This window comes from Tachypleus tridentatus, chromosome 8, assembly GCF_004210375.1.
Source record: "Tachypleus tridentatus isolate NWPU-2018 chromosome 8, ASM421037v1, whole genome shotgun sequence".
NCBI lineage: Eukaryota > Metazoa > Arthropoda > Merostomata > Xiphosura > Limulidae > Tachypleus > Tachypleus tridentatus.
Window position 1 is genome coordinate 39539689 of NC_134832.1, and position 12013 is coordinate 39551701.

Here is a 12013-nt window from a genome sequence, read left to right on the forward strand (position 1 = left end):
ACATAATAGCATCAGTATAAAGAAAAGTACTGCGATTTAACGTAATTTATACTGATAAGCTATTTACGAGCAATCTTACCCGCACAAAAGCATGAATTCGAGCTTATAAAGCTTTCGAATTTTAGGTCAAGATTTCATCTTTACTACATTGTTTTATAATTCTGTTTAGTTAAATGGTGTTTTCCTCTCTATTCTTTTCATTACTGGACTGTAACGAGAATTGTTTGGTTTGAATTTCACATAAAGTTACAAGAGGGTTATCTGCGCTAGACGTCCTTGCTGTAGCAGTGAAAGACTAGAGGGAATGCGGCTAGTCATTACTACCCTCCGTCAACTTTTAGACTACTCTTCTACAACGAATAATGGGAGTGATTGTCAAATTATAATGTCCGCCACAGCTGAAAGGGAGAGAATGTTTGATGGAACGGGGATTCCAACCCTCAAACTGCAGTTCAAATGCCCCTAACCATCTGACCGTTCCTGCCTATAACGAGAAAATCTGTTATTATGGATGCTACATTTGTCAAATTTGCTTGATTTGTGTTAATGTTTTTGGTTTCTCCTATTAATCAAAATTTATGTTAAGCTTACAATAAATAGTGTAAGCAAGTTTTTAAATTACTAATCACAATACTCTTTGGTTGGGAATCTACAATTTATAACCATAATAAAGTGATTTATTTTTTAGTGAACATACTACGTGTATAAACATGTTTAAAAGAACATTTGTCTTTCTTCCTCAGACAAATTAATGCTGTGTTAAAAACATATAGTATATTTTCCTAAAATAAATCATTTTATTATGTTTATAAATCGTAGTTTGCCAACTTGTTATTATATTAGCATAATAAGCTTTTTTAGTCAAGCATCACAAATAATATTTATAAAGCTTACATTTTCCGTTATACAGTGCTTTCTGTTCGTTTCTTTTGCTCATTACGCAACCGGGCCCGGCAAGGCCAGGCGGGTTAAAGCGTTCGACTCGTAATCTGAGGATCACGGGTTCGAATCCCCATCGCACCAAACATGTTTGCCCTTTCAGCGGTGGGGTCGGTATAATTTGACGGTTAATCCCACTATTCGTTGGTAGAAGAGTAGTCCAAGGATTGGCAGTAGGTGGTGATGACTAGCTGCCTTCCCTCTAGTCTTACGCTACTAAATTAGAAACGGCCAACCCGGTTACCCCCCTGGACTTTACGTGAAATTCAAACCAAACAATTCTCGTTACAGTCCAGTAATGAAAAGAATAGATAGGAAAACACCCTTTAACTAAATTTTACTCAGTTTCTATTTACACAGTTACAGAAGATTCAATTGAAATATATTTTAAACACATTTATATGATAAGTGGATTTGTGTCTTGTTAAAATCTGTTGCTGTTTGTGTTCTGTTTAAACGAATTTGAGAAATTGCAAGAGTCTCATTTCAAGTAAGGCACGATTTGGAAAAATGAACGATACAACTAGGCTGTTGAAATGTAGCCAAGAGGAAAATCATAGATTTCAACAAGGCGAATTTTGTACTGTTGTTGTATTCTTGTAACACCTCAGAATCTGTTTGGCAAATTATTTTTTATTATTATGGTTAAAAGATACTAATAGGCGCGACGTTCTGGTACCAACTCACTTGAAAACTGGGAATAATTATAGTTTTTATATACGCAGTTCTTTTGTATAGAAGGAATTTAAATTCAAATTTATTAATGTGTTCATATGTAAAATTAATGCCAAAACAGCAAAAACCTTGACACCTACTGGGACAAAGCGCGGCTTATTAGTTATCATGTGTTTCTTACGCACTTTCAGTCCATGGCTACGCTTTAGGAGTAACGGTTAAATTCCACCCTTAGATCATACAAACCTGGCTTAATATTTGTCAGTGAGCACTATTGATATTCCGAAGTCTAGCATTTCAGTGAGTTAATTTTGTTTGAACGGTCTTCATGCGTTTCACAAAGTTCTACAGATTACACAATTATCATGTTTGTTTTTTCAAACTCCATAATATATACATTTTTTAAAAGTTTTGCTGTTTTGTCTGTTATAACGAATTTGAGAATTTCTAAAAAAACTTATAAATGTAAGGAATTTTTTAACACGGTTTTTTGCCTGTTTTCTAGCAAGCCTTCTGGTTGGGAAGAACACTACACTGGCCACTCGGGCCAATATTAAAATGTAGCTCATCACATACTATGAAATTCTAATAGGTTGATGTGCAGTTATAAAGTTACCTAACGTGCAGATCAAATAAGTTCTGTCTTCGTGATACAATATTGAACAAAGTAAAATTCTCGTTGTCTGATATTAGCATAATATGTTTATAAGGTTTCTATGGTGCATACACACATCTTGGCTGTGGGTGAAGCCTATTAAAACGCTGCTGGTGTTTCATAAATCAATCACAGCATGTTATGGAGTCATATTGGGAGCAAAACATCACATCAGCGTAACCAAATTTTAATTTATATCGAGCTGTGCTACTGCTTAAAATACGTTTCAAAATGAAACTTGTTAAATAATGTGAAATGATTAACACAACCTAAGTCAGCTTCAATGAACGTTATTTTAATAGGAAATTTAAAAATATTTTTCTTGTTGAAAAATATCAGTTGTCCGGATATGCGTATTAGTTAATAAAGCTTTAAAATGAACTAAGCCTTCATACATTTCAACGATTGATAAAAATAAGATGTGAAATATAATTATCATCGTAAAGTATTTAGTAATTTGTTAAATAATAGCATGTTTAAAGTGCATGATGATATCATTATTAGTAGTCGCCATTAAATTGAAACTTATCACCAGATATCTGAGCGAGTACATCCTCTTTTTTAAACATTTTTCATCCTACAGGTGAAAAGAAAATTATGTTTTTTGATGTAGAGTGAAACTACAGCTGCATTCAATGGTTAACATGCGTCATGTCATTAGGTTACTTTTGACAAACTGGGTAGCACACACATTCTGGAATTATTCATGCAAGTATTTAATTCAAAAGTAAGAAAGTGTGTATCTTCCAAAGTAAAGCAGTAGAAGTATATGAGTGAAAATACTTTGAATGACATCATGCAAGTATTTCTATGCAAACATGGAAAATGCAAAAAGTGTAAAGAAAAAAACAAACTCCAAAAAAAAAGAGATATTTTTATTTCATTAGATTTGCCTTTGAAATATAATAGTATACTATATGTTTGACCACTGATAAACATGTAAAACGCATTTTACAGTTTAAAATTTAAAAACGTATAAAGTTTTCCTACACCACACTTTTAATCGCAGTAAGCTTCTACAAAACATGGAAAAGTCAATCTCGAAACACACATTTTTACAAACTTACCGCAGATCTTACAACTAACAGTGAAAATACCCAACTGATGATTCATAGCAGAGTGACTATATTGGGTCTTTGTGGTTTGTCTGTCACTCATAATTAAAACTAATTATTATTAATCCGAAATTTTATTTAAAATTTTAGGAACTATTCTGGTAGAAGTTATTACATGAATATTGGCTTTAAAGAATACGTTTAACCAGATCAAAGTTAATTTTAGCTGTATCAGGGTACTTGACAGGTATGTAATCTAATGGAATTGTTGAGATTCCAATTTCTTAAATTATGTCATGAAAACAGTCGTTGATTTCGAGACTTGAATGAAGCTCATGAACATTCAGTTTGGAAGCCTATGTCATTTCAAAATTGTAATCGATTATTATTGGTACCAGAAGATGTGTCAGCTTTATTACAATTACTTTGGGAAAGAAAGCAGAAAGTGTTGTTTTTTTTTTTTGTTTGTTTTTTTTAAAACGTAGCACAGCCTGGTATTGCTCCAGATTGTTTTGAGGTATTGTTTCAGAGTATGTTTCTGTTATGAAAGCTGTGTTGTGCGATGTTTTCAGTTTCCACCTATGAAATGTATCTATTAGCTTTATTTCGTTCAGTGAGTTTGGTGCATAAGTGTTTCGTTTTGGAAAGGCTTTTTATTCCTCTGTAATTAGAACTCTTTCACTGCATGATGTTAGGTTGGATTACATAAGATATAATTAATGTAAGTAGTTGCTGTTTTTTATAGCTTGGAAAAGTTGAAGATGATGGTACATATTTAAAAAAATAAAATTAAGTTATTGATTCGTTCATTTTTCTTAAATTTCCAGTTTTTTGCAATTTTTAGCTCTCAAACAAAACTGTTGGTTACAATATCGACACAAATGGCTTCCAACACTTCATTTTATGTTACCAAGCTACACTATGCGAAGTAAGGCTATTATTGAAGATTCCTAGCACTACAGAAGTTCGGCCCATGTATGAGGCAGAGTATCAATCGCTTATATATATGTATATCGTTTGGAACAGTTTCAAAGTACCTTTGTTTTCTGTGACAGAATTTTCTTGTGATAAATTTATAAACTAAATATCAGCTTGTAAGTTACTGTCTATTTTCATTACTAATCGCACATAAAATGAATCTAAGAATATTGTTAAAATTAATAAACTATGATCATTACATGACTTTTGTAATCCAGTTGTAATTTTGTATCGAAGGTCACTACTTAACCTCGTGGACCGTCCTTTCGATCAGAATCAAGAGATAACAAGGACTGCGTTAATCTAGTTCTGATAAATTATCCAATCAGCATAAAAGTAAAAAACTAATAACTGAAAACTACAAAGTACGAATGGTCCTGCCGAGATCGACCCTTAATATCTTACAGATATGGCACTAATATTTGCCACCTTGACACATAGAAACCGTATTGATAGCTCACTTGATACCCGACATCCTGAACGTCCCAGATGCGTCACTTGGGAATATGTAAACAATACAACTTAAATAAGAGAATCTATCGTATAATTCACTCCTTCATGTGTACACTCCATTGCCTCATATGCTACATAATATGCAAACTTTGTGGACAACTATATGTGGGGCAAATAAAATGTCGCCTCGAGGATAGAATCCATTATAATCTGAGTAATCTATGAATATAAAACGAATCCCATTCTGAATACGTTACTCCTACTCCAGTAGTTCAGAACAGGATTTCAGTAAATTCTCTATAGTGGGACGAAGTATGCTCCTTCTTAAAGAAGACTATCTTGAGAAACGACTAAATCATAAGTTATTCATGATGTTAGAAAAACGTGCAAGTTCAAGAATTATTGAAAGAAATGAATTAAAAACTGTGTAACCCGAGCTGTTTCGAAAGGTGGACCTTTCCACTTCAAGGGCAAATTGGTAATGGTGGTGTAACTGAATGAGTAATATATATATAAAGGGGGTTTAGTGACATCACGAATGTCATCTGGTTTTCCAGGAAATGTCTAGTTCTCTATGTACTATTGTAAGCATCTCATTTTCGGTGATTTAGCTGATGACGAGAATGTATGTTAAAAGGTGTTAGGGATATTTTGCTTTAGAAATGACTAAATAAATGTTTATTTAAAACTATATTGAAGTGTTTAAGTAACATAAAGGTGACACCTGGAGACTGATTGATAAAGATATGTTAATCAATTTATAAACATAGGCATGAAAAATTAACTTAATTAATTTAAACAAATAGCAAATTTTAGGAAATTCAGCTTTCATATTACATGAAAAAATAAGCAAATAATAAAAAAATATTTTTCTGATAATGAACAAAGATCATTGATTCTGGGATCTAAATTAATTCCGAAAGGTTGAACAGTGTTTTGATTAGCAATCCAATAAGCTTCTTTTATTTTTCTCACACATCAAATCACACATAACATTTTAGCAACGCAATATTATCAGACGACTGTCCAGATGGTTGGGGTGCTCGACATGTCTCCCTTTCAGCCCTAGAGACATTATAATGTGACGGTCAATCCCACTATTCGTTGGTAAAGTAGTAACATAAGAGTTGGCAGTGGGTGGTAATGACTAGTTGCCTTCCATTTAGTCTTACATTGCTAAATTAGGGACGGTTAACGCAGATATCTTCGTGTAACTTTGCGCAAACTCCAAAAAACAAACAAATCGTTTGTACAACAAAACTGGAGTTATGATTTAAACAGAGGCAATCTCAGTATGGTTCAAGTCGAGGTGGCTACTATGGTTCACTTAAGTGTCAGTTACATTGATCAAATCTGTTAAGAGTCAATTTTAATTATCAAATCCAGTGTTGATTTATTTCTATTTTTGAAGTTTGAGTTGTACATTTTCTTCAAACTCTATTGTCACAAGTAAACACGATATAATTTTTCAAAATGGAATATGTTTATCGCATGCAGACAACACATATTTATTTTCTGTAATATATATGCATATATATCACGTTTCTAAAAGTTTACAATTTTTGTACTTTTTTCTTCAGAACTTAGTAATTAAAATCGAAATCGTGTGGAAATTGACTCTATGTGTTACTTGTGGGCTATCTAGTGGATCAGTTCTATCCTTGTATATGATGAACTACTTTACGAAGGTCACATGCAAGATACTTTGTAATTGGCCAGCTACAAATATAATATGGACTAGTAAAACAATTTAGTTTTTTTCAGCCCAGCTTCTTTCTTATATTCAAATAATCAAACTTCGCTTGTGAAGTCCCGTTGGAAAACTATTTGATTGTTCATCCTGTAGATTATGGGTCTATCTACTGTTTTTAGTTAATGAACGAATCACTTTTTAGTTTATTCCAAATAACGACTTTTCACCTCACTACAAGTTATTCATTTGTTTATTTCATTTCATCCTGTTCGCTTCATTTATTATTTCAGCAAACCAATAATTGTTTCCACTAGCAGATAAGATCAACTTTGCCAGTTCCCCTCTGTTTGTTTTGTAAATACGTATCAATTTCATTCGAAGCCATGAATTCTTTTATTCTTTTATCTTACTTGCCATATTTCACTTTATTTGTTCCCCCCACATACTAGATCTTCGAACCTCTTTTTGATGCGCTAAAATAGTCATTCAATTACATACTTTTAAGTTCACAATAACGAAACAACACTAAATTTATATGGACAGAATTTTCGACACATTCACCTATTCTTTTCAGCACAACGTTTAATTTCGCTTCCGTGACAGTTAATCATTTATTTATTTTATTTTATCCAATTCATCTTATGTATTACTCCAAAAATACAACAGTTGCAATGTATTGATTTAACACATTACTTCAATTGCCCCAGGGTAATAGTTATATAACTAAGAGCTACAATACTTTGTTCATGTTTATCATATAAAAACCCTATCATCTTAATTGCTTTGACTATTGATTGCTAAGTTTATCAAAAAGCTAGTTAGAAAAATACTTTTCGTTTTAAAAATGGGCTGCGAAAAGTGATTTGAAGTGGTAAAGTGACTGAAATCCGTCAGCGCATCACGGGCTTAACGGCCAAGCACAAGAAGCATAGAAGTTTCCAAATGACAATCAGAGGTATTCAAGAACCCTTTATAACCACCTAGGTAGATATTGAACAGCAAACCGAGTACAATATTATGCTCGCAGTTACTTTCAAAGTGTTCCTGTCTGTTCATCCTACTGCTGAGTATGGCGGGCGCTGTTTTGACTTTTCCTACCTACAGTTGTTTGTATTTGAAATGAAAGGGAAACATAAAAAGGCCGACACCAGAAACAAAAAAGTTTAGTAATTGCTTAATTAATGATGCTGAAAATGTGATTTTAGTAATATATATACTGAGTAGCATGGAGACTTGAGGATGCTGTATTTTACTTAAACATTTATCAATTAACAAACGAAGAATTGTCTTGAATTTGTCTCAAAAAGTCGAAAACCACCAGATTGAACTTCTAATATTCAACAAATTTAGTGTAAAGTAAATTAGAACCCATTGGTTCTAGGGGTACGAGTTAAAGATACGTGTTTTTTAAAATAAAAATAAGCATAGGAAATCATATACTCTTGTTATCGTTTTAATAAGCATACTTTAAATAACTATGTGTTGTGTTTATGAAAACATACCTAACAGTTTAGAGACTACGTGTTTTTTTAATAAACATATCTTAAATGCGAGTTGTTTCAATAAATATACCTTGGATTGTGTTTGTTTCAGCAAAACGATGCACAAGGCGTTATTTGTCCATCACTGCGACTGCATCTCGAATTTTAAAAATTATGTAGAATAAAAATGTTTTTCGTAATTAAAATTTATATGAGTTAAAACATTAAATTTAAAAAAACGTAGATTATTGTTTTTTAGAGGACTCTAAAAATTAAATTAAAAGAACTTGTTTTACTAAAGTTTGAAAGCTGCTGCTTTAGAAATTGCATTGACTAAAGAAAAAATATACCATAAAATATCATTGTACCTTTTAAACACAGGCCAAGCAATCTGAGGGTCGCAGGTTTGAATGCCAGTCACACCAAACATGCTCGCCCTTTCAGTCGTGGGGGCGTTCTGATGTGACGTTTAATCTCATTATTCGTTGCTGAAAGTATAGCCCAAGAGTTGGCTATGGATGGTGATGACTAACTGGCTTCTTTCTAGTCTTACACTGCTAAATTAGGAACGGGTAGCGTAGATAGCCCTTATGTAGCTTTACGCGAAGTTCAAACGAAACCTTTCAAAGAAATATTTAGTCTGATCTTATCATGTCTGTTACTAATACAAGAAAACTGAGTAATAGAAGGATGAACATAGCACAAACGTATTTAATCTTAGCAATAATGAGGAATCGGGACGTAGTATGTGAATGACGTGTAGTTTATATCAGCTGATGGCTATATTAAACTAAAACACTTTATTTATTAGGTTTTAGAGCTACTGCGCTATTTCTAGGAGCTTAATTGAAATAAAATGAGCAAATTGTGACTAAACGAAAGAGATACACTAAAGAAATATGAACTTAAAAATAAAATCAGTTAAACACAATCAGCAAGCACCTGAAGAATTAAGTCAACAAATATCACAACAAGTCTTAGCTCTACTGAGACAGAAACAAAGATGCTTAATAACGCCAGAATTTTGCCTCAACTTATAGCTGACCCGTATCAGTATGTATGACAGTGTTTCCCAAATTTGTGATGATGCTTTATCTCATCCAGATCTTGGACTCAATATCGTACACCTGACATGCATATAATATATAAGAATGCAACAGTTAAGAGGTTTCTATATTAATAAAAAGGTGACATATTAAAGGTTGAGTCTGATTTTTTTATAATTTCCCGCGAAGTTACACGAGGGCTATCTGAGCTAGCCGTCCCTAATTTAGCAGTGTAAGACAAGAGGGAAAGCAGCTAGTCATCACCATCCTCCGCCAACTTTTGGGCTACTCTTTTACCAAAGAATAATGGGATTGACCGTCACTTACTAACACCCTTACTGCTGAAAGGGCGAGCATGTTTGGTGTGATGGGGATTCGAACCCGCGACCCTCGGATTAGGAATCGAGTACCTAAATCACCTAAAACCTTCTTTGTTTGTTTTATTATAGCAATGCCACATTGGGCTATCTGCTGAGTCCACCGAGAGGAATCGAACCCCTGATTTTAGCCTTGTAAATCCGTAGACTTATCGCTGTACCAGCGGGAGACTACAAGGTAACTCAACAATACGCTCACGAGAATGTCCTTCAATTTTGCAGTGTGAGGTTCATCTTCTTTGTAATGTTTTCTAAAGGTTCTCGTGTATCTCTGGAGAGGCTTTTCATAACCCCAGGGGTATACGTATTACGAATGAAATAAAATTCAGCTGTCCCATGAAGTAGTTTAAAACTAAAAGTGATAATAAAGAAATATTATTTAAGATGAAATATTATTTACAACCATGAAAATAAAACATATAGTTCGCTGTTTTTTCACGGATTAGGAAAGTTGAAAACCTGGTCCTAGAACTCTGCGGTTAAATATTTATTTAAAAAGAAAAGTAAATGAAACAAATTTAATTAAAATGGTAAAGACGACAACAGAAATAATACTTTAACATTTCATTAGACCTTAGAATTAATTAGTTTGTTTGGTTTTTTATGGCGCAGAGCAACTAGACTACCTGCGCCTAGACTTGAGAAACTCAAACACTTCACAAAAAATATGTTAAAAAACAGATGGAGTGGGAACTGTCTAGTGAAATATTCAGGAACTTATAGTTAAATACTCGTAAAATTTAGAGATGTGACCCTTAAAAAAGCAAAGAAAAGTGGACTTCATAATGACTTTGGATAACATACTCTACTGCTGTATAGTATGGTAAATGTAAAGACTATAAATTCTTGGCAGTCTCTCTTACATATGGCTTCAAACTCTGCCTCAGAGATTTTTCCTTTTTTACATTCTGTAACTTGATATTTCATAGATATGTTAAATTAAGTTTCTTCATTGTTAACGTAATAACATTTTCGTCCTTCTTAGTTGCAAAATAATTCTCTTTGTTTTGTTGTTAATTAATTTTTTCATTGGTAGTTGCAATATAATTTTTTTTCGATGTTAATTGCAATATTTTCCACACCGCATGTGAGACATACATTCTTGAAATTACAATTCAATTCGCTTGTAAATTGTGAAACATCTTTCATGTACTTTGTTTATCTTAAGCATAAGTGAACCCAAACTTTTAAAGCTCGGTTTGCCACCTTATGACATTTCTATCAGTTCCGTAATTCCATCTATATTACTTATCACGCAAACTGGTTATCCAGTTTATAAAACAGCTTCGTGTAAGCATAATTTAGAAAACCCGACGACTCCTATGTTGTCATAGAAACCGAATGACGTACTTCACCCACAAATATAATTTCTTTTTGCTTAACTTCTGTAAAACGAGAGGGTGAAGGTCGTTTAATACAAAGTACTTATCTATTTTTATGTCTACTGCACATGCAGCAGAGTTTATTTTGAATGATTTATAAATATTTCAAACAAAATACATTATAGTATTATCAAAGTGTTGATACAGATATTAATTGAAAAATTAAATTCGAATAGACAGTAAATTTTGTTTTTGACGACTTCAGTTTGCTGAAGTGAAATTCAGTGAAAGCTCAAACAATTTTTATACATCATCAATTAGAATGTAGTTATATATAACAATCAATGTCTTTAATTTAACCGTGGTAAGAAATAATTCATTAACAACCGAGGGTTTTTGTCAACACAATATAGAAACTTGAAAGCTATTTTGACAATTTTTTATTGCTAGGAGCGAGGATATTCCTTGTAAGGACTGAAAATAGATCAATGTTGTGCTCCTATTGTTTATTTTAAAGTGTTAATTATTCACGCCTTACTAAACCATATTGTCCATTCAGTTCAAAATATTTAAAATTTCTTTACGAAAGTTTAAACATTCTTTGAGAATACATAAACTCCAGAAAGTATTCAGAGAAATAAGCCTGATTTTCACTTAACTGATTTGCTATTTACCCGTCCCTCAGTATAACAGCGAAGTCTTCGAATTTATAACACTAAAAATAAAGGATAGATCCCCTTCGGTGGACACAGCAGCTAGCCCGGTATGGATTTGCTATAAAAGACATACACACAAACCACTTAACCCCTCCTACCAAAAAAAAAATTAACAAACATTGATAATAACCCGTGAATAAATCATATCTATGTACTCAAAGAATGTTTAAACTTTCGTAAAGAAATTTTAAATATTTTGAACTGAATTGAATGGACAATATGCTTTAGTAAGGCGTGAATAATCAACATTTGGTAACATTGAAAAAAAAACATTAAGGAAGAGACACTTTACGAAAAGATGCAAAAATTACAAGCGTTTATTTATATTTTGTTACACAATTGTTCATTTGCCGTAGGAAAATACACAAAGTACATGAGTTTTGTTTTCTCAATACGCATTCTTGTCATTTTCATAATGTGTAAAAAGTATAAGGGCTGCTTCTTCCTACATGGCCATATGGTTAGGGCTCTCGACTTACAATAATACGGGCCTGAGTTCGAATCCCCATCCTACCAAACATGCTCGTCCTTTCATCATGGAGCGTTATAATGTGACGGTCAATCCCACTGTTCATTGGTAAAAGAGTAGCCCAAAGGTTGACGGTGTGTGGTGATGACAAAAC

General features: G+C 32.9%; 1 protein-coding gene across 4 annotated transcripts in view; it reads left to right on the plus strand.

The window, feature by feature from the left end:
• Positions 1-12013, plus strand: part of inaE (inactivation no afterpotential E) — a 130125-nt gene that overhangs the window by 11373 nt on the left and 106739 nt on the right. For 2 of the 4 annotated variants that reach the window (XM_076448350.1, XM_076448351.1), the window contains one exon: positions 9425-9530. The exons of 1 other annotated variant lie outside the window; for it this stretch is intronic. The gene's annotated coding sequence lies outside the window, so the exon portion shown is untranslated. Of the gene's footprint in view, positions 1-9424; positions 9576-12013 lie in introns of all 4 variants that reach the window. One more of the 4 variants, XM_076448352.1, reaches the window with a different exon arrangement.